Source organism: Mugil cephalus, chromosome 10 (genome assembly GCF_022458985.1).
Source record: "Mugil cephalus isolate CIBA_MC_2020 chromosome 10, CIBA_Mcephalus_1.1, whole genome shotgun sequence".
Classification (NCBI taxonomy): domain Eukaryota; kingdom Metazoa; phylum Chordata; class Actinopteri; order Mugiliformes; family Mugilidae; genus Mugil; species Mugil cephalus.
This window is the reverse complement of record NC_061779.1, coordinates 14,953,100-14,978,985: the sequence shown is the minus strand read 5'-3', so window position 1 is coordinate 14,978,985 and position 25,886 is coordinate 14,953,100. Positions and strand designations below refer to the sequence as shown.

General features: G+C 44.1%; 1 protein-coding gene across 2 annotated transcripts in view; it reads right to left on the bottom strand.

The window, feature by feature from the left end:
- The window catches only part of roraa (RAR-related orphan receptor A, paralog a), a 172,645-nt gene that overhangs the window by 81,380 nt on the left and 65,379 nt on the right, over positions 1-25,886 (bottom strand). The window lies entirely within an intron of this gene.

Genomic DNA, 25,886 nt, shown 5'->3' with positions numbered 1-25,886 from the left:
AAACATGCAACATCAATGTCCTCCTGCGAGAGTCTAACCACAACTATTTATTATCATTTCAGTTGTGACAGTTACCCATTCTGCTTACCCATTATGAGCACTTTGAAGGAGACACTTTCATAATCTAAGACCTGGTGAATGAACAGGTTTGCCTGTAGAGGAGGGGTCTTCAGGCCAAGGATCCCAAACTGATAGAGAGATTAAGAAGGGACCCCCTATCTATTATATGTGTTCTATATTAAACTCAACCTAATGCTATTCATAAATATACATTATTATTATTATCATCATTTAGCATTAAATTTTAAGCTATCCCTTTACTAAAATATGTTGGATTCATGTTAATGTGCATTTAAAGAAATTTAGATTTGTGGGGGAAAATTTAAATAAATATATATATATAAAAATATCTAATCAACCAAAGATTTTGCGACAACCTGCAGGAGGTTGTCGCATAGGTCTTCAACCCTGTTGAAGACCTATGCATGCTAGCCATCTACGTGTTAATGAAGCTTAACGAGGTTATATCTGAGCACAAAGGTTTCATTAAGACATTGAAATAAAATGTATATCGCCAGACTGAGCGGGTACGATGTTGTTGCTACCTGATGACAGGCTAATCAGTTTCAGATGCAACTGAAGTCACTCCACGCGCTAAAATACAATACAGACGATTTATTGATGAGACATTGATGTCATTGATATTCCTTTACATATATATAAATATATAATATATATACTAGCCTAAATAAATACTAAATTTATTGATACATTGATTATTGATATATCTTTACATATATATAAATATATATATGTATATTAAAGTGGTCAAGTCTGCGACACCAACACCACATTAAGGTAAACCTCCCCCTGGCAGGGATATTGGCTTGAGTCCATGTCTGCAGACGTCCTCCATAATGAGCGTGTTATCGCATCCTGATTTCAATTAGAGCAGGACACATACTCATACAGCCTCCACTCCAAAGTGTCTGCAGGATTCCCCCACCAGTATCAGACGAGGAGACAACACTGATTGGCTGTGTGACAAATTGCTGCAAGTCTCGCTTTTAAAGTGATTCGAGAATCCATTTGTTGCGCCTATCTTGCGGAGAAATCACCCGAAATGTTCATATCAGAGATTTGATTCGATGGGTGTTGTCGAGGACGGCGTAAAACTAATGTCTAGAGTTCTCACATCTACGTGATACATACAACGAATACATTCAACCCTTAAGTTGAACGCATCGACTTCGACACAAACTCACAAAGGGGATTATTAAATATTATCTTGTGATAAACAAAAGAGTAAAGATCTAAAGGTTTAACAAATTCACAGCCATTTCATTATGTGAAAACAATGTGCCTTCATTTCAGTTATCAAAGCACTGCCGACAAAACAAAAAGTTTGCATATACGTTCGGAGGTAAAACCGAACAGTATCGCCGGCAATTCTGACCCTTTGAAGAAATGGCTGTGACAGTGTGAAATTCCACAGGCTCGTCACTGCGAGGATGAAAGTCTAAGAAAAGCAAGGGATGAAATCTGCATTCCCGAAAGAGCCTGCTGCTCTAATCTTTGCATTGTGAAGGCAAAAGACGAGTGAGTCAGATTTACGTCACCATTTGTTTGCTCTCTCTCTCTCTCTCTTTTTTTTTTTCCACCCACAAACGGCTCTTCCTGCCTCCTCTTTCAGACTTGCCTTAAGGAGATGAATCGTTTTACAGTTTAGTTCCTCATTTAAATGAAGTGGGCGGGATGTGGGGAGGGTATTTTAATCACTTATATAAATATTTGCATTCACATGGGCTGACCCTTGGAATAGGCTATTACTTCATCTCTTTCACTCGCTGGCCCCCACCTCTCATCCAGACACGCTTATTTACCTTTTCTGCTCTCCCCATTCAGCGAGACTCCATCCAGCCTAGAGACATTAGCATAGCCACAGAGCTCCACACACCAGACGGCTATGAAGCTTTGTTCTACGCTTTGTTCTGGGGGGACAAATAAAGCCTGCTATGTGAGACTAGTGGCAGAAGTGGAGGGCGGAGTGTGGTGGTGGGTGGTGGTGGGGGGGGGGGGGGGGGGGGGGGGGGGGTTGTTGGACCACTGGGGAAACTGGCAAGTCCTCTGTTTCTACCCTCTAATGCTTTGACAGCAAGTAATAAATTGATCATGGCGTTGGGCACGATGCCGACCTTGAGATTTTCTCTTAAAGTTAAAATAGCCGCGCGGCAGAAAGAAGACAGCGGTGGTCATCACCCGACCGCGGCGTTGTGTGTGTGATTTTTCTGGGAAGGCTCAACGATAGTGATCTGGGATGGATCTCAGAAGAGACAGGGCTCCTGCATCTTTAATTGTTCAGAGGAACAGAGCCTCATCACAATTATAGAGCATTCAGGAAGCCTCCAAACTCATTTAGCTCTCCTCATCTGGGAGCAGGAATCCACTAAACACAAATTCCTCTTCTGCCGCCTGCGGCAAAAAGCCTTCTTTCTTTTTTTTTCTTTTCTTTTCCTTTTTTTTTTTTTAAAGATTAATAAGATAAGAGATTAAAGAATATCCAAAAGACAGAGGGAAAGACTCATTGTTGCAAATGAAGCATCGCCACGTGTCAGCATGTGCAGAGGGACAGAATGAAGAGAGGGGAGGGAAAAAAAAAAAATTGACAATGCCTTTATTGACCATTTCACTACATTGATTAAACTTCAAATAGCCTCCAAAAATGTAAATCCTTTCTCCCCGTATGAAATACACATAATGCGCCCGGTCTCTCAGGCTGATCATTATCTGATTCTCTGTGGTGGCTGCTCAAGAACAGACAAAAAGGTCTAATTTCTCCGCGTATTCATAATCTACATCCCTTCTAAGGTATAGGGGGAAACAAATAACCGGATTAAGTCAGTGCTGAAAGAAACACTTGTCAACGCATAATCTCCATGAGCGCCGTGCGTAATGATAAGACGATGATGTGAAGAGGGGACGATGTTGCTGGGATGGTAACGTGCCTGTACACAAAGCGGCATATAGCTATATATACACATATATATGTGTTCTCATCTTAATGGATATGTGGCTGTTTACATCGCAGTCATTGTGATGGATGCACCTGAGCAATGGCAGCGAGCGCACTCTCATTCCTTGAATGACCCCGGTGAGGTGCAGAGTCCATGGTGAGAGAAAGGTTCTTTCTTTCTTTCTTTCTGTAACACACACACACACACCTCAATGTTTAATCATCTCACGCGGTCCACACTGAAGCTTTCAAGGGCCATGAGAGCAAATAAATATTTGAGGTAAAGAAAGCACACTGTTCCCTTACCTTTGCCTGTGTACATTATTAATACTGCCACAGACCGGTCGACCTCTCTATTGGTCCTTTACGGGAGGAGCAGTGTTTACAAGAAAATGTGTACGCTGGTGGCCTTTACTGATATTTCGCCGCGTGTGTCTATGAGCACTGGAGGCTTCATCTGCTCTCCATCAGGAAGGTGACACTATAAAGCACTGCAGGGTTTTCTTATACAGACAATAGCCGTGCACCTATTGTGCTCATCAACACCGACAGCCAAGACTGTGCAGCAATCAGTTTTAGTTAGGAGAAGAGGGAGAAAAAAAAAAGAAAGAAAGAAAACGTCACCAGCATACACCTGTAGAGGGCATTGTAATGCATGTGAGGAGCTGTGCCCCCCGCTTTGGGCCATGTGAAGAAAGAAAAAAAAAAAAACAACTGTCACCACAGTGCGAGTCTCCCCCGTGCGTAATCACATCACCCTGATCACGGCCCTTTAGTCATCTACGGTCACATGAGAGAGGGGAAAAAGAAGTGACATAATTTCCTCCATTTCGCCACATCTGTTCCACATCTGACAGCCATCCAGACGGATTTAGTGAGGTTTTCTGCCCCTGCTGCGGAGATTGTAAACAGGCCATTCAGCTTGTGTTGTTAACTCAAACAAGATGTGAGGCCCCCCCCACACCCCCACACCCCCGGCCGAGCCGAGCCCGCGTCCGACCTGGGGTCTCGTGATCGCGCTGGACTCGGGGCGGATTTGGAACCTTTCGCCTTTCGAGGGTCTGCCTGGACCGCAGCACCTGGTCTGAGAACAGCCAGGGAGCGCAGAGAAAGGCGCGGGGATCTGAGACGAGGGGGTTTCGTCCGCCGCGAGCCAGGGCCGAGTGCTGAGCAGACAACTCGGGGGGTTGCGTAACGCTGGCTTTAATGAGGAGAGAGCCTTTCGATTTGACGAGCTGTGGAAGGGGAGAGGGAGAGAAGGGCGGGCGCGTGGCTACGGGGATCCCACTTGCATTTCCGAGACGGGGCTCTTTCAGACAAAGGTGTCGCTCAGAAGTATCACTGCGTAATGTGGCTAATCTCGCGCCGAAGATTTCGCAAACGACTGCTTAAGAGCTCTCATTCATCTGCGGCGTCGCGCACGCTCATCCATTCGATCAGCATCATTTGGCACGTAAACATGCTGCCGGCGACATGTATCAGAGCCGCCTCTCTAATCATACACATACCTCACCATTGTGGCATGTCCTCATCTATCTCCCTCTCCTCAGAGGCAGCGCAGCCTCCCAATCAGTATGGATAATACCCTGTGGACCAACTACCGCCGTCCACACAGACAGAGGAACGCCGCGGCTAAAAAGAAAAGACAGCTCAGGCCCATTTAGCACTGGCGTGTTGACACTAATGGACACAGAGACTACACCCTCATGTTTGAGAATAAGGATATTATGCAAACATCCAGCCATCCCTCTGCGTCCCAACCCCCCCCTAAAGCACAAGGTGGCGAGGGAAACAATTGGTTTCGTGGGTGCTGTGGGGTATCATTTGGTAAGGTCTTCCCGTCTCTGCCTCTACTTTCTGAGCTGGAGCCGGTGGAGTTTAAGAGGAAGGGGTATTATCTCAGACTCTTGCCAGCCCAGTGCACTCTTTGGGATAATGTTCTTATTGGGCGTGATCCTCCGACTGCAGAAGTCATGCTGTCTTTACTCAGAAAAGCGGAGGGGGGACCGGAGGTGGGTGGCTGGCTTCGCCCCAGCAGATTTAAAAAAGGGAAAAAATAAAGTTCCTGTTACACTTGCTTAAACCCACATGTTTGCAGAAAATTAGAGAATTAGCAATAACAAGAAAGGACGGGGGGTCACATTACTATAATTACTCATAATCACATTATTTATTAGCTGTCACTCGTGGAAAAACAACCGATTTAATATGTAGGATTTGCTCTTATATTTAATATACATTTAGTTTACATATGTTAAAAGAAAAAAATGGCTTCAATTTAACCTTTGCCAGATATGTTATAGTGGAAAATATCAGGTTGTAGGTTTTTCTTGACCATGCTACTGTTGAAGAAACAAACCACTCATGTGGACAAAAGACAGAACACTTCATCTGCTCCCGACGCGGGAGAACTTTGAAGGAACTTTTTCAGTTGTAACTAAAAGCTATGTCAATATTTGACACCGGCCCTGGCAGGATGTTCGAGGAAATCCAGAGGGATATACTGTTCCATAGGTACATTATAACACAGGAAGGCAATGACAGTAATAACAGTCTCTAATAACGCTGTATGGACATTCAGCCGAGACGGGTACAACCTCAGCAGACCAGCGCAGGTAACCGGGCCGTTCCACGGCTGTCTATAAACTCACAGAATTAAACACGGCATTATGTTAGCTCGACCCCCGGGGCCTCGCATCAGAGTCTTTTGAAGAATAAATAAACAATCTACAAGGCTTCAGGTGACAATCCAGCGCACTGGCAGCACCTCGGCATCTGATAAGGTCCATCTCCTTGCCCCCGGCTCACAATCAGAGAGATCAATTTCAATCTGGAGACGTGATAAAGAGAGTTGACAATGCGCCCCTGCAGCTGTAAATACACAATGTCACGTCTGAAAGTAACTGATGAGAAATGATCAAAGCTCAAAATGCGCATTGATTCATTGCCTCGCTCCCATCCCAGTCCAATAATTCCAGCCACCAGCCCTGTCAAATACAGTGCGGAGTATCAACAGCAGAGCTCCGTTGTCAAATTCGCACAAAGATCCCGCTAACACGTGAGTAAAAGCTGCTGCCGTTGTGCCGTCATTAGTTTTTCCGGCGTGGTTCGCTCATCTAAATGATATAGTGTCATTTCATAGAGCGAATGTGTTCTTTATTAACCACCAGACATTCTCGTGTCGCATGCCAGACGGAGGTGATTGTGTTGCCGGCTGTGCAGCTCTCCGCTGGGCTCCCGCGGCTCGAGGATTGTCCCTTACCTCTCCACTACCCCAAGCACTGCTTCTCCCCTGCACTCTAATTGCCTCCATTACTGTATCTGCAGTCAGATAAAATGCTAATTTCACAGCACATTAATTTCTCCAGGCTGAACAATAAGCAACACAAAGCCCAGGCCGCCCGTCTTTGCCTGGGCAAGCACGTCTGCGGCGCTGGGCTCTTTCCCAGTGGTAGAGGAGTGAGAGCACCATTATGCACAGGTCAATGAAATGAAGGAAAAATCCATCGATTCTACATTTGAAAAGAAAACACAGGAGAAGGGCTGGGGCAAGGTGATTTATCAGTCTCAGACGGGGTCTGGCAGTCAGGTCTGGAAAATGCTGGGGGAAAAAAAAAAATATGCTCCATCCTCATTGGCCTGCTTCAGCCAAGCCATAATACAGTAACAACTGTCTATGAAAAGATGTAGCTTTTCGACCTTAACTTGTAACATTCGAGACTTTTCAGAAACGGGATCAGACTCGAGGAGGAGGCTGTGAGCTAAATACAACCGTAGAGTGTTGACATTTTCAACACCGCCGTATCTCTGATCTGCTTAAGCATTAAGGGACGAATTAGCTAATTTTATATCCGTCATCTTTTCCTTCTGGAGTTCATCGATCATTCCTATTCCTCTTGCTCTGAAGCACCCGTCTGTGTACATCAACCTAATGTTCTCATATTATATGCATGGCTTGGTTCCTCCCTCCAGCATCCCCAACTGTCTCCGGATTAGCAAGTCCACACCCCGCTTCACAAATCAAAACGTAATAGCTCCCATCCTCTAATGGCCACACAACACACTTCATTTATTCAACCACAGTTTTTTTTTAATAAGTCATTATCAAATTCTGCTTAATTCTATTCAGCCCTCCAGGATAGCGAGAGCAGTGACGGAAGCGCGGTTAACCCTATGCAAAATTTGCATTCGTTCGCATGTGCCGCGTTTCTGCCAGCAGCGGAGAGAATCCTGACCCAGAGACTCTCTCTCTCTCTCTCTTCCTGGGAGAGGCAGATTTCCACTCTGAAGTGGGGCTGCCCGCCACTTTCACCGATAAGCCCTTCACACGGCGAGCACTGGAGGGCTCACCACAGCATGCGCCGACATAAACAAGTCACATCAAGACGCTGTTCGATTCTCTATTCAGCGCAAAGGCCATTAACCGCTAATACTCTGCAAAAAAAAAAGTTGGGCAATAACGCTTTTATAAAGAAAACAGCATGAATAGTTTTTTCTCTTTGAAACTGAATGTGTTCTCATAGGTGGGCAGTTTTTTTTAGTTTTTTTTTTTAACTTTCTTTCATGTTTCCTAAGCATCTTGGAGAACTTGCCACAGTTTTGTTGCTGTCTCAGTGTCTTCTACCTCTTAATGTAATCCCAGCCTGGCTCCATGTTGTTCAGATCAGGACTCAGTGGGGCCAATAGCATCTGCTGCAGGACTTTGCGCTCTTCCTGCAGCTGAAAATAGTTCCTTATGACTGTGACTGTTTCTTTTTTTGGGGGGTGAGGATTTTTATCTTGCCGCACAGTGAATCTGGGCCTAATCAGGCGCCTTCCTAATTATTCTGGTGACGGATAAGAATCTAAACTCGATCGAAACTTGACGGACACTTTTCCACACTGCTTTAAATGTCACAGGGAGTCGGGTGATTGTCGGCCAGGCCGGGGAAAATGAAGTACGTGAGCATGTCAGAAACTACTGTTTAAGAAGTACTTACGTCGTAGCATTTTAAGTCAGTTGTCGCGAAAACAAACGGCGGACATTTACGCAGCACTGGTAAACGATGGAAGTGGAGGAAAACTGTGAATGACCAAACTCAGGTCAGGCGGTCAAGCAGCACTGCTTCATTTTAATGATCTTCGCTCACTCAGTGTCACTGCATCTTATATTTTGCAACTGAACAAACCTATACATATATAACATATAAACACTCAAGGTGCTATATCTTTTACTTGTAACTGGAGGATTATTTAACTCAGGTGATATTATTAATGACTCTGAAGATAACAGAACAAGGGAGGACAGGGCCCTCTTCGTGAAAGATGTGTGAAACCCACAGATTGACTTTCTAGCCTGAAAGCCCTTTACGACAATTTCAGCATCTGGTAAACATGTACTGATAAGAGTCAACGAGTGCAATCAGTGCCAAACAACAGTCTGTAAAAGCTCTGTCTGCGCTCGCTGACGCTCCAATGGCCTCAGGAGCTTAAAGAACAACAGAGATGTTTTCCCAGACAACAACAAACCATCAATAAAGCTGGACACCAATAAATAAATCATTTCTTAGACTAAATCAAAGGGGATTCTTCCCAGCACTACTTCACCCGGGGAAAACATAAACAACGGCCTGGATCGTCTTTCGGTGAAGGCCGCGCACTTCTGATTGGAGAAATCTCTGAACTTTTCACCGAGCCGCTGGAGTCGTCACCGTCGAACACTTCAAGCTAACAATCGCAGGGGAGGAGCTTGTCCGGGTCACGTCTCGCCGTCCCTAGCTGTACGCTACGTCAGGGAGAAACAACCACGAAAGAGGACAGAGAGGTCCGCACTGAATGTTGCTGGTGAGTGTTGTGTAGCGTGCGTTGTCATAGCGACGCTCCCCAACGCCCTTACTGACAGAGCAAAATGCTTGTATGGACACATGCCCTTCAGAATATGTAATTCAACAGTAAATGCTCAACGACCAGTCCGCTGGGAGCTCGCTGAACTGCCGAGCCACTTACGAAGCGCGGCCGCTGCCAAACAGCAAGCGAGCATCGTTAAGGAAGTATCTGGCGCCGAGCTTCAAACACGTTGCGTTCGCGGTCATTATTTTGGGTTGCGGTCGCCACCGTTTTCGACATTTCCACCCGTAATAAACCAAGTGCACCAGAAAACAAATAACAATACACTCGAGGTGTTTACCTGCTCCTCTTCCAAAATGAATCTGGGAACATTCGACACTTTAAAAACACGGATTAAGTGAAACTATTTGAAAGTGAAACGCAAACCGCCTAATAAGTCCTGTGCACACAGTGCGAGCGGCTCAGGCCGCCGAAGTCCAAACGGCGGTTCGTGTTTCTTCACACAACAACAGGAATCCCTCAGCGTCTAGTGTAAACCTCCACTGTGCTACAAATATAAACATTCTTACTTGACAATCGCTAAATGTTTACCGAGCGCCGGGCTGGAATGGAACTGAATATCTATTAAAACACGGCGGGCTAGTGAAAAGCTCAAGTGTGGCGGGGCCCGGTTACATCACACCCTTGGCTGGTATTAACCCCCCGTTTCTGAAGGGGCCGTTCTGGTGAGCCTGCATGGTTTCCATTCAAACACCCCGAGAGCTGCGGAGGTGTCGACAGACGGAGCACGCCCGCACTACGCCGGATAGGCTGGGGACCGGGCGGGGTGAAGAGAGAGAGGCTGCTGCTGGAGGAACAGGAAAGAGGATAGCGGGCCGGGGCCCACGAGCCGCACCGGGGACGGCGAGCAGACGAGCGCCGCCAACCGCATCTCAGAGTTCATCAAAACAGCTCAGAAAGATATATCGATGAGAAAGAGTTCCACTTAAGCGCGGGGGACAAGTGACGGAGGGAGAGGGGTCGCTGGTATGGAAACGGCTCGGCGAATGTTTGAGGAGTGACGGCAGGTGGGACGGCAACGATGCCTCCCCTCCCCTAATTAAACCGTTACTGCGGGGTGTGGAGACTTGGAGGGGATTACATAATGCACTCCAGCGTGCTAGAATGGGCCAGTCCCAGTGGACGGCAGGCACCGAGAAGAGAAAGAGGAGAGAGGCATTTGAGGCATTTGAGATTAAGTCCCTTTCATCTTCAACCAGACTCATATTTCCTAAAGTTAAGTACTAGATGAAGACTGTACGATTACTCTCTCCCTCTCCATCTCCCTCTTTTCACACACTTTTGCACATATACACACTCTCTTGGTCTCTCCCTCTATCCTTTTTTTTTTTTTTAACTTTAGTGGAGGACTCACGAAATGTGCATTCAAATGCCTGTGGAAAATTCAGACTCCCAATCCCCAGTGCTAAATACAGGAATTTCTAAGAATCACAGTTCAAAAAAGGCTCTCACAAGAGAACCGGAGTCAATGGCTGGGCTCGGATGCTTATAGCAGATGCTTCGGCATGAATTATCTCAAAGAATGAACATCTCCGCAGAAACGCTGCAGTGTTTCACCTAACCAGGCGATGAGAGGCGCACGCGTGGAATTAAAGTGCATCACGAGCGATGTCTGGTTTCCACCGGGAAACTATTTTCACTAATCAAAAACAGAAAATAGACACAAAGGGGGAAAAAAAAGGAAAAAAAAAAGTGTTGTGGCAGGAGGAAATATGGTCATGTGCTTGTGTTTAAGGAAGCATTTTTCTGATTACCGCGGAGCACATGCAAATTACCCTTACACAGCCTTTCAAACATTCGACATACCGAGAAACACTTGTGTTGCTAGCCACACAGGTCATAACTCATGCTGTAGGTTCCACCGAGGAGAGGCGTCTCGCAAAAACATCCTCCTCTAAACAGTTTCGTGCGACGCCTTTTAGCCCCAAAAGCCGCCTGCGAGGGAAAAGACGCCTCCATTCACCTCGCGTTTCTAAACGCCGAGATGCGCTCTGATAGGGGCTCGTAAAAAAAACGGGGAAACAAAGCTCAGGCGGGTCACACGCGCACGAGTAGATGGATACGTTATTCTAAATCTCCCCTGTGATGGAATCGTTCCAGCCAGATACAGGAGGCAGGGGAGTAAATCACTGTGATTGCTCACAAACAGCTGGATTCAGCCGAGATATGCGCAGGTTGGGGAGCTATCACTCAAGCCCCGAGAGACAGAACACTCAAATCCGCTCTCCCTGAGACCTCTCCATGTCAAGTGGATGGGGGGGGATGGGGGGGGGATATCATGACATGAAAAATGTCTATTCTCTGGCTCCAATCACACGCGGGCCCTCGTATGATTAAAGCGTTGCAGCAATCAAGCAAATTCCTGGTTGTGTGTTTTTTGAGAGAAAGGGAGCGATCGCCACCGGGGCAGGGCTTCTCCACTCAGCAGTGTTTGCAGAAATAAATCCTGCATCTCCAGCGGTGCCAGACAGCAGACAGCGTCTCTGCCAGCTGTCTGCCACGCCGCGCCGCTCCGCTCCATCCTACCCGCCGCTCGCCGCCGTGACTGCTGTCCGACGCTCAGCACTCAGTCCCTTGTTTTCATAACAGTTCCGGCACGGACGGCTGGCACAGCTGTTCTGTTGGTCCCCACGGCCTTTTAAAAAGGCAATAAATCAATCTAGGCACTCAATACAGGCGGGAAATTGACCAATTAGAGTGGCCCAAGATGCTTATGTTCAGGCGGACGATTTTACAAATTGGCTATCTATTTATACCAACACGGGCACTCCGCGAGAAAAATTCACTGGCTGCAGCCAGTGCATTAACGTCTTTTTTCCTTTTTTTTCTTCCTCCTCCTTTTTCTCAGGCAACAGACACAACTTCTTAGTATTCTCCTGCTTAATCACACATCCCTCATTCAACGCGGCCTTTGTCTAACTACTACTACGCCCACCGTTTCTATTAGCAACGCAAAGAAAACACGCGAGCAAACGTCAGCGGTGTTAATTCCTCATTGTTTTTCGATTTCTTCGTACTTCGTGCGCAGAAGAAGAAAAAAAAACGATCTCGTGCAGACATTTTTTTTTTTTTTTTTTTTTTTAAAGCAACAAGGCCTTATTAGTATGCAGATTCACTTTCATTGACGAGGTCTAATGAGAGAAGGCTGCCCAGAGCATTATTTCTAAGTGCGAGCAGTTGTTTGAGCGGCATGTAGGAGTTTAACGGGCAGTTTTTGATTTGGCCTTTAAAACGTGTGGGTGCACTTAAAGCTTCCAGCATAGCATGCAATTAAAAGTTGGTGCGACTTTATGCATTTTCTGAGCATGATTGTAAGGTCCATTGACCCTTAATTTTAAATAAGCGTTTAGTATTTATGAGCATTATAAAACCATATAATGTGCTGTATTTGTAAGCAATTTTAAGCACTCCAGTGTGTAAATATATGGAATTGGTCACAATCTTAATTTCTCTGAAATCTGTCTCACTGTATGGCTCAGTTTAATGTGTTTATATGTCAGTCTTATGAGGAGTATTGTTATAATACCGTTTTTTATACTACTTATGATCTGATTGACAATTAACTTGTGTAATCATTTCTACACCATTCATTGATGTATAATTATCTATTAAGCTACAGGCCTGTTGCCTGTCTCAAACCTTCTTCCCCCCAAAACAGGAAAACAATTCGATGAGGAGCTACAGGTACACTGGCATCTGTCAGCAATCTGCCTGTGTGCAAGCCCTATTTTTTATTTATTTTTTTCTCTGTACTTTGTTGTATGATTATCAATCTCTAGGTAACAATCAAATAGCAGGCTGCTTGCACCTGCACGTCTGCATCTCCATATGCCGCTCTCGTAACAGGTAACAGCAGAAGTTAGCATTCATCCCCAGAACCGGCTGATGCAACGCTCGGGCTAAATCATGCACAAGATCCAGAAACAAGCCACAATGGTGGTTTTTGTAGAGCCGCTGGCTAAACGTGGTAAAGCCTAATTAGTGCTAGTCTGTAACAAAGTCCACTGACTGCGTTCTGAGGAATGCCATGAGCGCAAGCAGCGGTCCCTTATGTTATGCTAAGTAGAACTCCAGAGCATCATTATCATTCACAGCCTACTTGCCTGCAGACTCATTTATGCTTACATGTCACTTTCCTTACATACAGTCTAATCAGCTGATTAACACACACACACACACATGCGCACACATGCAGGGAGCGAGGACTTTAAAGGTTACTGTCCTCACCGCGAGTACTTAGAGCTAGATCAAGCCCGCGACACGGGGTTATCCAGATTAAAATAAACAGGAAATGAAAACAAATACAAACTGTGTTGTTTTCGCCCCCATTCTTTCTCAAAAAGAAAAGAGAGGGAGAGGGGGAAAAAAAAGAAAGCAAGAAAGATGGCTCGTAGCTGTTTAGCTGCAGCAAGGGAGAAAAACCCCTCTACTTATTTTATGACTCAATCCCCTCTTTGCTTGGCTCCACTCATCAGCCAGTGATTTGTGTCGTTTGTTCTTGCCCGTGTAAGTTCAAAGGTCAGATCCTTGCTCAACGACTGCTATCGGAAAAAAAAAAAGAAAAGAAAAGAAAGAAAGAACGAGAAAGGGGGAATTTGTGCGTTTTTAGCACATATTGTAGAGGCGCTATTAGAATTATTTAAATAATATAGCAGGGTTCAAACACTTCCATTTTGATGCTATCAATTACCCTCTTTATTCCTCAATTCCAACCCCTTAAATATTAATATGATTCCATAATGAGGCTGAGTGGTCGGAATCACTCACTGTCCCTCAAGGCAGCTTCGCAGTGGACGAGTGCACAGACCTCGCTTGATGAATAAAACCATCCCATTAAGCTGCACTTCACCACTCATACATGCCTCGGTGGAAATTTTGTCTTCCTCTTTGTCACACAGAACTAAATAATAAAAAAAAGAAATAAATAATAATAAAAAAAAAGGCTCCATGCTCAGTCTGCAGGTGCCTCCTCTAATAACTACATTCCTCACCTGGTGTCTTAGAGCAGCACCGAGGTAGACTTAATAAATTGTAATAGGTGCATGTAGTGTGCACATGTGCGCTACCTCACGGAGCCGCATGTGTGGGTGCTTCTTACGCCCGTTTTGTCGCCTCTGGTAAGGAAACGTGACAATGGCACAAAGTAACAGAACAAACAGAACAAGTCAACATGACAGCCGTTGAAACAATTGTTTCCCCTTCCTCGTTACGACGCCGCTTTTCATGCTCGCAAATGAACTGCGCGATAAACTCTACGGGGTCACTGGTTTACAGGAGAAGGAGGACCTTTCAATTACTGTCTGATGAGGCCTGAAAAGAGACGGTCCTCGGCGGAGTGCGCCGAATGAGAAATGAGGCGCTTAAGATCACTGAAATTGTTACATTTCAAAAAGCAATTTTCTTAAATTGCTGAACAAGTTACTAAAATCAGACACGCAATTAGGATCTGATTTTTGAGAGAGGAATTAAAGGAGTGGCTCCGCTATCAGCGCTGTCTGGGGTACAGGCAACCGTTGCTCATCTCCACAGCGAGGCTTTTATGTGTAGGACCCCATATCATGCAACTCACACAATCTAATTAGCTCCTCTCGAATGGAAGAACACTCATTCTGAAATGAAAAAAGGAAAAAAAAAAAAAAGAAAAGACACCCAGATAACTGGGGCTGCTGTTATTGTCGCATTTATCGACAGATCCTCCCTTTCATGTGTCATGTGAAAATGAGTAGCCATGCTACTGAATCATCAGTATTTAGACAGTCAGCTAATACACTGTGAAATGAGCACCACTTGAGCACCACAGAGCAAAATAAATCACGCTGCGAACAGAGCTTCTGACAAGAGCGTATATTATTTCTATAATACTAGCAGCTTGATACTTCTTGTAATAGTGTATTAGGAAATGATCCCCTCTTGGAACTGCGCTGACCTTTCGCTGAGGAACTTAACATAATATCCTTCAAAGAAATTAAGTGACGGCGCAATCTGCTTCCCACTTACCAATTCAACAGTTACATAAAGCGCTCTCTTGTGCGGAGACGCGTGCGCACACATATAGTATGTGTACGCTCCGAGTCGTACAGACAAAGTGAGACAGATTCGCGCACACGCGCAGACACACACACACACACACACGCGAGCACGGACGAGGCAACCACCGAACCATGAAACATCTTCATCCATCTCTGTTCCCATGGCAACAAGTGAAATCATATTCCTTTTACAACTTTGTTCTCCACTCAAAAATGTAACCATCTGCTAAAAACATATAGTCACACTGAAAAGCTATGTGATGAATATTTTAGAGGGCTTTGCTAGCGGCTGCAGGCATTATGGTCCCTGGCCAACATCTTCCTCCTAGGCAGAAAACAGCCGCATCCACCCCCACTGTGGATGATGCTGGAAGGGGGACGTCCTTCTTCGGGAGACGGAGACGCCTGTGTGACTGCGATTCTTATGCCAGGACACTGCGGAATTATGGCTGACCTGCCTTTTTTTTTTTTTTTTTTGAGCCCATCTATTAAAAATAGATATGTATAAAAAAATATATATATATATACACACACACACACACACACACACACAGTCTGTGATCACTGAACTTTAAGCAAAGATTTTCTAGGAATTTAACTTGAAAGTATGATTTACGATATTAAGATACAATTTAATTGAGACAAAATGCATAAATCATTTCAAAACATGATGTGTGTGACATCATTTCAAATCAATCAGTTCTTCTGTTTGTTTTTCCTCAAGCACTTAGAAAATATATACTGACAAGACTAGATGCATGAGTTTCCAAATATCTTTCCTAGTACTATTTGGACTTACGAATTACCTGTTGATTAACTTTTGAGACACAAACTTTTCTATTCTTTCATGTTACAAACATGAATTTAAGAAAATGTTCTTAGAATCTTAACATACAATGAATAGAAATGTAGCTATTGCATACGTGATTTCAAGCCAACATTTTTCACTGAACAAAGGTGCAGATTGTGAAGACCACTAGCGCCGTCAATGTAATTCTAGCAAGCAGACATCCAGAGTTCGAATGTTATTTATGTCAGTATTAGCTGGACATTAAAACGCTGATGAACACTGTAAAAACTGCCATTTGACACCATACGAAAACATAGCAACATGCGGCTAAACGTGTACGTAGCTACACGGGATACGTGATTAAAACGTATGAGCTCACAAGGCAATGAAAGCGAATGACCAAAAATCCCAACACCGACTATTCCAGACAAGACGTCATGACTTAACCCTCTCAATTATCACTTCGTAAAGTTGGTACCATAAAAGCGAGCGAATAATTGCCTGGTTATGTGTGCGGAAAATATGGAGGCTAAATCGCCATGAGACGAAACGACCCTTAGAGAGATTCTTTCTCTTCAGCTGCTCTGTTCATCCACTGTGTTTATCACAAAGCCACGAGCTTTGTCTGTCATTGCTGTCGTGTGTGGTGGGTTTAGCTAGAGACAGCGCCTTGAATTCTCTACAAGGTTGTTACTTTAAACCCAAATTTTTGCATTTTCCATGGTAATAGGAGTGGGCAACAAAGGGAAGTTTTTGTACCAAGTAAATACTGCGCTGGTATCGCCGATATCGAATTTTTACCTGTACTTTTTACTTGGTCATTGAATAACTTCATAATTTTGCCTTTAGTTAGTTGATTATGATAAAACACAGAACATATATTATCTGTTGTTATTAACCAATTATAACAAAAATATTTAACAGTATAAAAATTAAATAATTCCCCTTTTACTACACACAACTGTTTTAGACTAAAAGTCATTAGTACAAAATAAGAACAAGGTATAATGTAATCAAAACATAAAATATAACAACATAACAAAAATTTTCTAACAAAGAAGTGGGTCTACATCCCATGGAATCGTTTTCTCTTCCGACGCATTTCAATAACAGCGCCAGCTGTGCGATGCTGCTGTGATGCTAGGATATGAGTGTCCAACTCTGTCCATATGTCACCTTTTGCTGCAGGTGAGGATGGAGACGACTTGGACAGAAGCTGCGCTCACATGGACTCGGTGAGGAGTAATTTACTGAACGTACAGAAGAGAAACTGTAACAAAAGTGTCAATGTCATCACACTAGTATCGATCCGATACCGATACCAGCCTTGGTATAGATACTAATGATATTTAGATCGATACACCCAGCCATAATGATTAAGCTTGCAATGATGGATGTAAATGTGATGCATTTTGAATTGTTGTTCATGCATCTATATTATTTTAATATTTGCAAAAATAATAACTGAATGCATTACACATAAGAGACATAAGAATGTTTGGCTCTTTCCTCATCACTCAACGCTAGAGCGCTTAAAATTATACAGGGTTGGCTTTTTTCTTTCTTGAAAACCTTTAGTTTTTTCTTACCAAAAACGTTAATCTGTCAGTAATCCGTCCAATGTATTATGTGTATGTGTTTGGCTCTCTCCTCCTCCTCCATATTTAGCCAGTTAGCATGCTAATGTTGACAGGTAGAAGGTTCAGCTAGTACAACATTAGTTAAACTATACTGCAGTTATCTGTAATTTATATAAGCTTAAATAAAAAGTGTTCATATTTCAGGGCCAAAACAAAAGTTAAAAACTCGCACCACCACATAATAATAATAATGATAATAATAAAAAAAGATCCAGTATAAAAGAAATGTTTCACAGACAACCAAAAAAAAAACAAAAAACTACAGCTTACTCCTTAAGATGCTGTTAAAGTTAGGCAGAGTTCGCACATTTGCTCAACAAAATATATTCCGTCTTGTGCATAAAGAAGCTATTTTTATGCGCGTTGTTTAAATCAAAACGGAGGCAACTTGAACGTATTCAGGTGCACCACTGATGGCAACGCTACACAGCAGAGAACACACTTGAGACAACACAGCTCAGGCCGCTCTCACTTTCAGTCTGGAGCTGTGCCAGGAAGCTTCACATGGGCTGAAACCCCATTGTGTACCAGTGGGTTCACTCCCAGTGCAATATATTACAGGCAGACAGCACGCTGCAGAGAAATAAAAGGGACAACTGAACCGGTATATTAAGCACAACAGCATCCAATCCATAAAAGTCAGCATTAATAGCCCGACTGGCCATTTAATATTTCATCCACAATGAGGCCAATTTAGAGGAGTTGAAATGAGCTGTTGGAAAGATGCCCATTTTTTAGCACCGTGTCACACAACACAGGCACATTATTTATTCCCCCTCTGCCCCCTTCACCTGCCAGAATTAATGGCTCACGAAGAGCTAATTATCTGGTTTAATCTGGATTATAATGCATGCTCTCCTGACCAACAGCAACAGTTTGCGAAGCATATGCAGCGAGTCTGCGGCGCTCCGCTGACCTCGTGTCCAACACTTCTCTGGAGGACTGACAACTCTACACACCGGATGGAGGGAGGGGGGTAGGCTCATCGTTTTTTTTTGTTCTGGAGAATCACAGCTCAAACGCCACAGCCAACACATCTGTTTCGTCCCGTGGTTATATGGATTCCGCTCCTTTTTGGACCGGCCCGCTCTCTGGTTTGTCTGGGAGCAACTCTCAGCACGCTTGACCGAGCCCAGGAAGGTGCGGAGGAAATGTTTTCCTTATTTTCATGGAGTGTAATGACAAGTTGGAGTTCAACCGCGAACATGTAATGAATACTACTGCGGAGCTGCGAGGCCAGATTCGTATTTTGGAGACACAAGAGTTTGCATTCTCCCTCTGGCAAAGTCGCACACTTTTCAAGACAAACGGGAGTTTGTAACCTCGCAGCAGAGGTTTCGCTGAAGTGTAAGGGAAACTTTAGCGAAGGAAGGAAATAAATAAACAAATGAGAGAGGAGTGAATAAATTGCGCGCTTTAGAATTTGAGCCACCTGTTGAGTGGCGATGAGCTTTTGTTCGAAACACCTCGTCGTGCCTGTAAAATGTAGCTCTCAGACATTCGAGTGCTCCAGAGAGTTGTGTGACATCCGTCTGCAGCAGTAACACTGACACCTACTGGGAGAGGAGTGATTTCTGGCTCAACTGGGACAGGTACACCTCTACCTGAGGGGAGCAAGTTCAAGTGGGTGATCAACAGTTCATGCAAAGTGCCACATAAATATATTGTACAAATCATTCACTTTGTTTAAGAGTGTGTCTATTAATGGCATCGTGAACTCGTTCAACCCCAGACGACGCCGTCGTAGGATGGGGGGTTGTGGCGAGCGGTGTGCGCAGGATTTTAGCTTTAATACAAATACTGTATCTATCCTTCCCTTGTTGAACGCATCCCCAGGCTTAGAAACAACTTAAAGTAAATCCCCCCCCCCCCCTCCCTCCACACAGCTCTGGAGGGTGGAGGTGGAAGGGAAGGGGGGGAGAGGGGAGAGAGCGGAGAGAGGGGTGGGGGGTAGGTGGGGGGCTAAATCATTTGGCACTTGAGGCCCCATGAGGAGACCAACTTTGCCTGTAAAATAATCACAAATACAAGTGAAAATGTTCCATTTTGAACAGCGTGCTTCCTAATGTAAAAGTGGCAGGTGGCATATTTCAAGTGGGCTTTGATTGATCCCCAGCTGTTTGTAAAATTGTCTGTCGTCACAGAATTCAGGTCAGAGCGATAAGCATTGTGGGCACTCCCCCTGGGAGTGCTGTTCACATGTACTCGTTCAGACGTCTGCATGGCACGCCGTGCCACCGTGGCGGTGGCGGTGGCGGCGGCGGCAGGCTGGCGATACGCAGCTGAACAGGCGGACGGACGGGGAAAAAAAAAGCAATTTAAAAAATAATAATAAGTGAATTAAATCATGTAACATCAATCAACGCTAGAATGCTTAAAATTATACAAGGTTGTTTTTTTTTTTGCTGTTGTTGTTGTAAACCTTTAGTTGTTTTCTTACTAGAAACGTAATTCTCTGAGTAATTAGCCCAATGAAAGCAACATGTTATGTGTACCATTTTTTCAAATTAGAAAAATTTGACATAACCTTTCCGGAATTAAACTGAACTGTCTGTAGAGACGACGCCAGGAAAACCAGCCACTGCCTTAAAAGGAGGCAAGTGCATTTTAAAACAAAGTAACATTAGCAAAGATGACAGCTGTATTTTTTCTGAGCTTTTTTTTTTTTTTCTGCCAACCTGGCGAATAATCAAAGCCTCCAACAAAAGAAAGAAGGGAGGGGGGGGACATAAAATGAAATACAAACTACATGAGGAGTCATACATTTCTAATGGGACTCTTTTAATCTTGCAAGGGAGACTTTCAATAGTGAATTAGTCTCTCTTTTTTTTTTTTTTGTATTCCTTTAATGCGTCCAAGAGAAATATATGCAAATCTCTAGCTAATGCTAACAGCGGTGACAAAGGAGCCACTTCTCTCCTCCTGCGCCGTGCTACCCACACGGAAGTGCAGCAGTGGACGGCATAATGCCTCCGGATTCCGACGAGGCCTCCTGGATCAAAACCAGTAATGAATACATGTGGACGGCGCCTGCCAGAAGGATCTTCTGCAAGCCAGCACCTTGGTCAAGGCTTCCTGTAGTTTTTAAAGCCTCGGCCAGATTTTGACCAGTAGTGCATTAAATGCTTTTGGAGAGCGGAGCAGACATCTCCATCTTCTTTTCTCCTCCTAAATAGAAAAGTGTGGAGTGATGGGAACTTCCTGTGCCTCCAGAATTTGTCAGTGACAGGCCTTAACTTTAAAAAAAAAAAAACATGCAAAGCTATAGAGAGCTGTGATAAAAAGCACATATATATACATGAATGATTTGATATAAAAACTACTAAAGGTTAAAGAAAATTTGCTTTTAAAATAGCTTTAAACTCTGTGCAGCAAATCACTGAATCAGATCATTCACATGATCAAAATAAAATTCAAAAACATTCACAATAAACACAACTAATATTTACCTAGTTTTTTTGCAGAACTAACTACAGTGTCATCGATGAGAAACAATCAGAACGCACTGATACTGGCATTCGAAATCCATCTATTTTCATTTTTGAGGGCCTGCCTGGCAAAGTCTAAACGTGGTTAACTAGTAGAGGCAGAGTTAATCCTTTTATCTAGATCCCTGCTGCAGGGGATCCCAAACACACTCTGATTAAAAAAGGAAACGTGGGCAATGAACAGTTTAAGAATCATGGGCCCTAAACAGATAAAGGCGGAACATCTTGTTGCTATGGCAGTGCATATGGAATGACTGGCGACAGTTCTCTTCCCCCGTCTAATATATTCACATTATTTATGAAATATTTTATAAGTAGCATAGCAAATGCTAAATATAAATCCCAAGGAGATGCTCGGTGCCTTTTCCAGCTGGAGTTGTGGAATGCCAGTGCCTGCCTTACACCCTTACACAGCTTCTCCTTCGGAAAGGCTGGGTGTTTGTTCACAAGACACACCGCTTTTGATTCCCCCACCACCACCACCACCACAACCACCACCCCGTCCTCCTATTCTTCAATATGGCATAAAAAAAAATGGCTAAAAGAAAGGAAGAAAAGAAACTTCAATCTCTTTTTACATTGGCAGATAGAAACCATGAACAAAAGACGCAATTTGATTTGCTCATGTGGGAAATTTCTGTGTGAGATTCATGCAACGCACTGTTAGGATACAACATAAACTAAACTAAATGCATAAAAAAAATTAAAATGATAAAGCCAGTTTGAATAAGGTGCTTGCATAAGACAAAAAAAATAAAAAAAATCTAAAACAGAGCCGCAATTCTCATTCTTTAGCGGCAAATAAAAAACACGGAGCAGACAATAGATTTTCTTAAGGCGCGCTGGAAGAGACCGAGTATAGGACATGTCCCCTCCCTCCTATACGATATGACAGAGCAGGACAACTGCACTGCTATTTCTCCTGTCAATACTCTCCCAGCATCCATTTTCACCTGGCTGACACCTTTTACTGGTCAAGGGATGAATAAATCACACTTAGTGTACTCCCCTGGTAGTTTGACTAAAAAAAGGATATCAACATGAAGGAGGACTGCAGTGTTTTCCTGTCATCACTGCCCCTGAGGTACGGTGAAAAATTACCGCTGATAAAATATCATTTTTCAAAGAGCCTTATTGCTCTTTTAATCTATCCGCCACAATGGATGGCTTCTGGGATGTGTTTCATTTCATCTGAACACAAACAATCTTTCAAAGGGCTTAATAACAGTTACACAAATGAGAGTCATTAATTACCTGCTAATGGAATAATAGATGTGCCGTCCAGTGCGGCTCTAATACAGGAAAGGTGCGGGGCTTTAAAAAAAAAAAAAAAAAAAAAGAGAATTATATAGGACTCCACTTGTCTTTGAGCTTCATTAGCGCTCCGACACAAGCGCCATAATGCAAATACAGGCATAAAAATATGCTGATCACATTCTCTCTGATTCCGGTTATCTGTTTACATAATGATAGAAAAATTCACAAGCGGGAATCATTTCAGCTGCACAGAAAAGGGCAAGGTAAAGAAATGATGCAGAAATTGTGCTGCGCTCTGAAAATTACTGCACGGAAATGTTTTATGGTTGTTTTTGTTTTTCCCCCCCATATTAATATATTTTGAGGAAATTCTGCCATAAAATGTAATTGCAGCTTAAATGCGGCCCCAGCATTAATCTAAATAAATTACCCGACTCGAAATAATAATAATAAAAAAAAAAAAAGAAAAAAAAAACTATTTTTGCAAATGATGGCAACTGCCGCGCCACTTCGGCTCCGGCGCGACAACAAACTCCGCGACCGAGGGGAAGAATTTCCCTTTGATTATCAAATCAGATGTGACTGATGCGACACGCTTGAAGTCAAAAATCACATTCATCTTCCCGCGGAATCAAAAAGTAACACGCAGGTATTTTTCATCCTAACCTTACTGATAAAACTAACAAATAGAGATGGATTTAGGGGGAGAAAAGAGTAGTTAATGAATGATGAATTAGAGACGAGGGGAAACATCATAAATTCTGACAGGGCGCTGTTGTCTGCTGGATGATAAACAGCGCTGTTGGATGGGATCTGCCTCTCTGTGTATCTCTCAGACGCTGGCTGCCACTTTATCTCTTCCATCCTGCTAGATTACACCTCCAGGGTTCAGGTGGGAATCAATCATTGCTATTATTACCTGAAGTCACAAGATGCATCTATCACCAGTAAGGTTACCATAACCTCAATATTAACAGAGGAAAAGCCCCTCTAATAAACAGCAGAAAGGATGGGCTGGCTGGTGGGATTTCATCTTCCTTTCACTTTTAATAAGGCACTCAGAGGAATAAAGATTACAGGCCATATTTAGCATGCAGAACAAATCAGGCTCTTCCAGGCTCTTCCTCTCCTCCACTTCTCATTCTGGTTAGTCATTAAGACCGAGGAGAAGGAGAAGGAGAAGGAGGGGAGGGGGGGTTCTAGCGTGGAGAGGCGTTCCCTGGTTCAGCAGTCGTGCTGCCGCTCTCCCTGTTCTCCCACTGCCTGCAGCTGCTGTTAATAAGACTCTTCTAAGGCCCCCCGATATGTGTAAACTTAGCAGTGAGTCTCCACGTTGTCTCTGCAAGCTCGGTGAGACCACTGGCCCTCTCGAGCCGGCACGGCGCACCACCGCGGGAAGAGTGGTTAAGGTCCCGGGGACACAACCCCCGTTAACGTTCATCCGCTTTCATAAGCCACCATTACACACAATGGTGTCTCTGTAAAACAAGATGCAGAAAGAAAGTGAGCATCAGGGCGCAAAAAAAAAAAAAAAAAAAAAAAAAAAAGGCTAAGCTTCTTTGAGGATTAATGGAATTTAGTCAAGTAGCAGTCTGTGAGTGCATCAGAGCAGCTAACATGGGGTCATGGCACCGCCGAGTGTTTTCACACGCCACCCCTGACATGAATCATTCATCGGCATTCAAATGAATATCATCAGCCGAGTGAAATATCATTAACCGCCGCTAAAGTCATTCCATAATAATATACCTCCAATTAAACTATGATCAGAGCATCAGGCTTGATAATAGATTCATACCAATTAAGTTAGAAATATATTCAAAGGACTTTTCACTTTGAAACCGGTCTTGTTATTCCCCCCGACATCCAACAACAGCACTCATTACAGTGGCTCCAGAACTAGAAATGGAGAGACCATGTAAATATTTAAAACCCTCGCAAATATATAAATATTCATTCCAGAGTGATTTGATGCGCTAAATAAATAATCCCTTGTTAAATAAATGACACCCTAAATAAAACTTTAAAAACAGGATCTGGGGAAATGAAGATGAGATGAATCAGAGGGGAGGATTCTGGCAAGAGGGGAGTGAGGGGAAAATGTCAGCTATCACTCCACCCTGTTTGAATTCCTGATGGCAGCCATGCAAACGAGGCAGGCTAATTAAAGCCCGGCAACCAATTAGACGAGTTTTAGATGAACCTTTAGGGGAGGTGCTGAGGCTGAGCCACAGGGGTGGAGGAGGAGGAGGAGGAGGAGGTTGAGGAGGAGGGAGGGAGGGGGTCTGTTTGGAAGGTGGAGTTACGGAGTCAACTGAAAATCTCTCTCCGCTTTTGATCCTAAACATTATAAAACTTTTTTTTTTTTTTTTCTCCAGCCTTTTAATCGATATACTGCAGGTACTTTTCCGTGCGAACTGAAGCGTCACGCAGGATGTGCAGGAAGGAGGTGAGGAGGAAACGGGGACATGAATAAACCAAATGCGAGCCGGCTCAACTGCTTTGCATTTTCGCACCGATACCACCTCCACGGAGCCTATTGTAAATCATCCGTGATCATTCTTCTTACCAAATGAATGATGGGAGGAATATTAGATCATTGTACTCCAACGCCATACCCCGTCCTCGGCGCAATATCACGCAGCTGCTATCGCTTAACTTTCCTTGTTCCCATCATGCGATGTGAAATTATAACTTTTTCTATTGCTTCGGCCCAGACTGACCCCGGCTGATAGATGTCTGGTCCTACAGGTCCGCGTTTCTCCCCGCGCGGCGGACGAGACATAATCTTGGGTGTCGCCTGGCCTATTCCGCTTCCCATTTGACTGCCTCTTCCAGGCGCCCGGCTCTCTGGAGGGCCGGGCCTTTATGCTGCCGGAGCCTGTCCTATCACACACTGGGCTGCAGGAACAGCGCTTTTGTGATGGCTGTGATTAGTCTTTTGTGTTCCAAGGTAGAATTAAGATGAAATTCTACAGGCAGTCATTGTGTTCCTATCTTCAGGACACTCAAAGAAATATGTTGGGTTTTGAAGGGGTGAAATGAAGCCCGCGGGGCCTTGGCAGACCCTGCTCTATGGGGAAATACACAGTGGAAACACAATGGGAACAATCTTGTCCTTCAGTTTCCTTTTGTGCTCTGCTGAACCTTAAGTCAGTGCTGCCCGTTTAGTGCGGCTCCCCTTTTTTTTTTTTTTTTTTAACACAGCAGCATTGTCTCACTCCAGTCTGCCTTTCCCTTTTTCGCTAGCTTCTGAGAAAGACCCAGAAGCTGATGAGATGACAGCCATGACTTTGCCAGAGTCTGGGAGACCCTCAGGGTTTATTACCCGCATTCCTCCAAGTGTTGGGTATGCAAATAAAGTTTGGGATGGCGGCTTTCAGATGTGATAATTATGGATTTATTTGTAAGCTGTCACTTCCCTTAATGCTCAGGGACATCAAAATATGTTCAAATGCTACCATCAGAGAGGATCACATTTGCTGGTGTACCAGAGATTCAAAGAACATGGGATTCTCAGGACGCCAAAGGTCTGTCAATAACCACTCATTTAGACAGCAGTGTGCTTTGGAGACCCTCGCCGCATGCAGTCCCACTCAAAATGTCTGGTAGAAAATATTTACATTCTCTCATTCGTTTGGATATTCAAACATCAAGGCGCTTTTATCAGCGGGAAACACAAACAAAGACGGAGAGCACATCTTCATTGCCACCCCATCCCCTGGAACAGACTGGAGCCGCGCACAACCGCTCCGATCCTCTGATTAAAAACAGAAGTGGCTG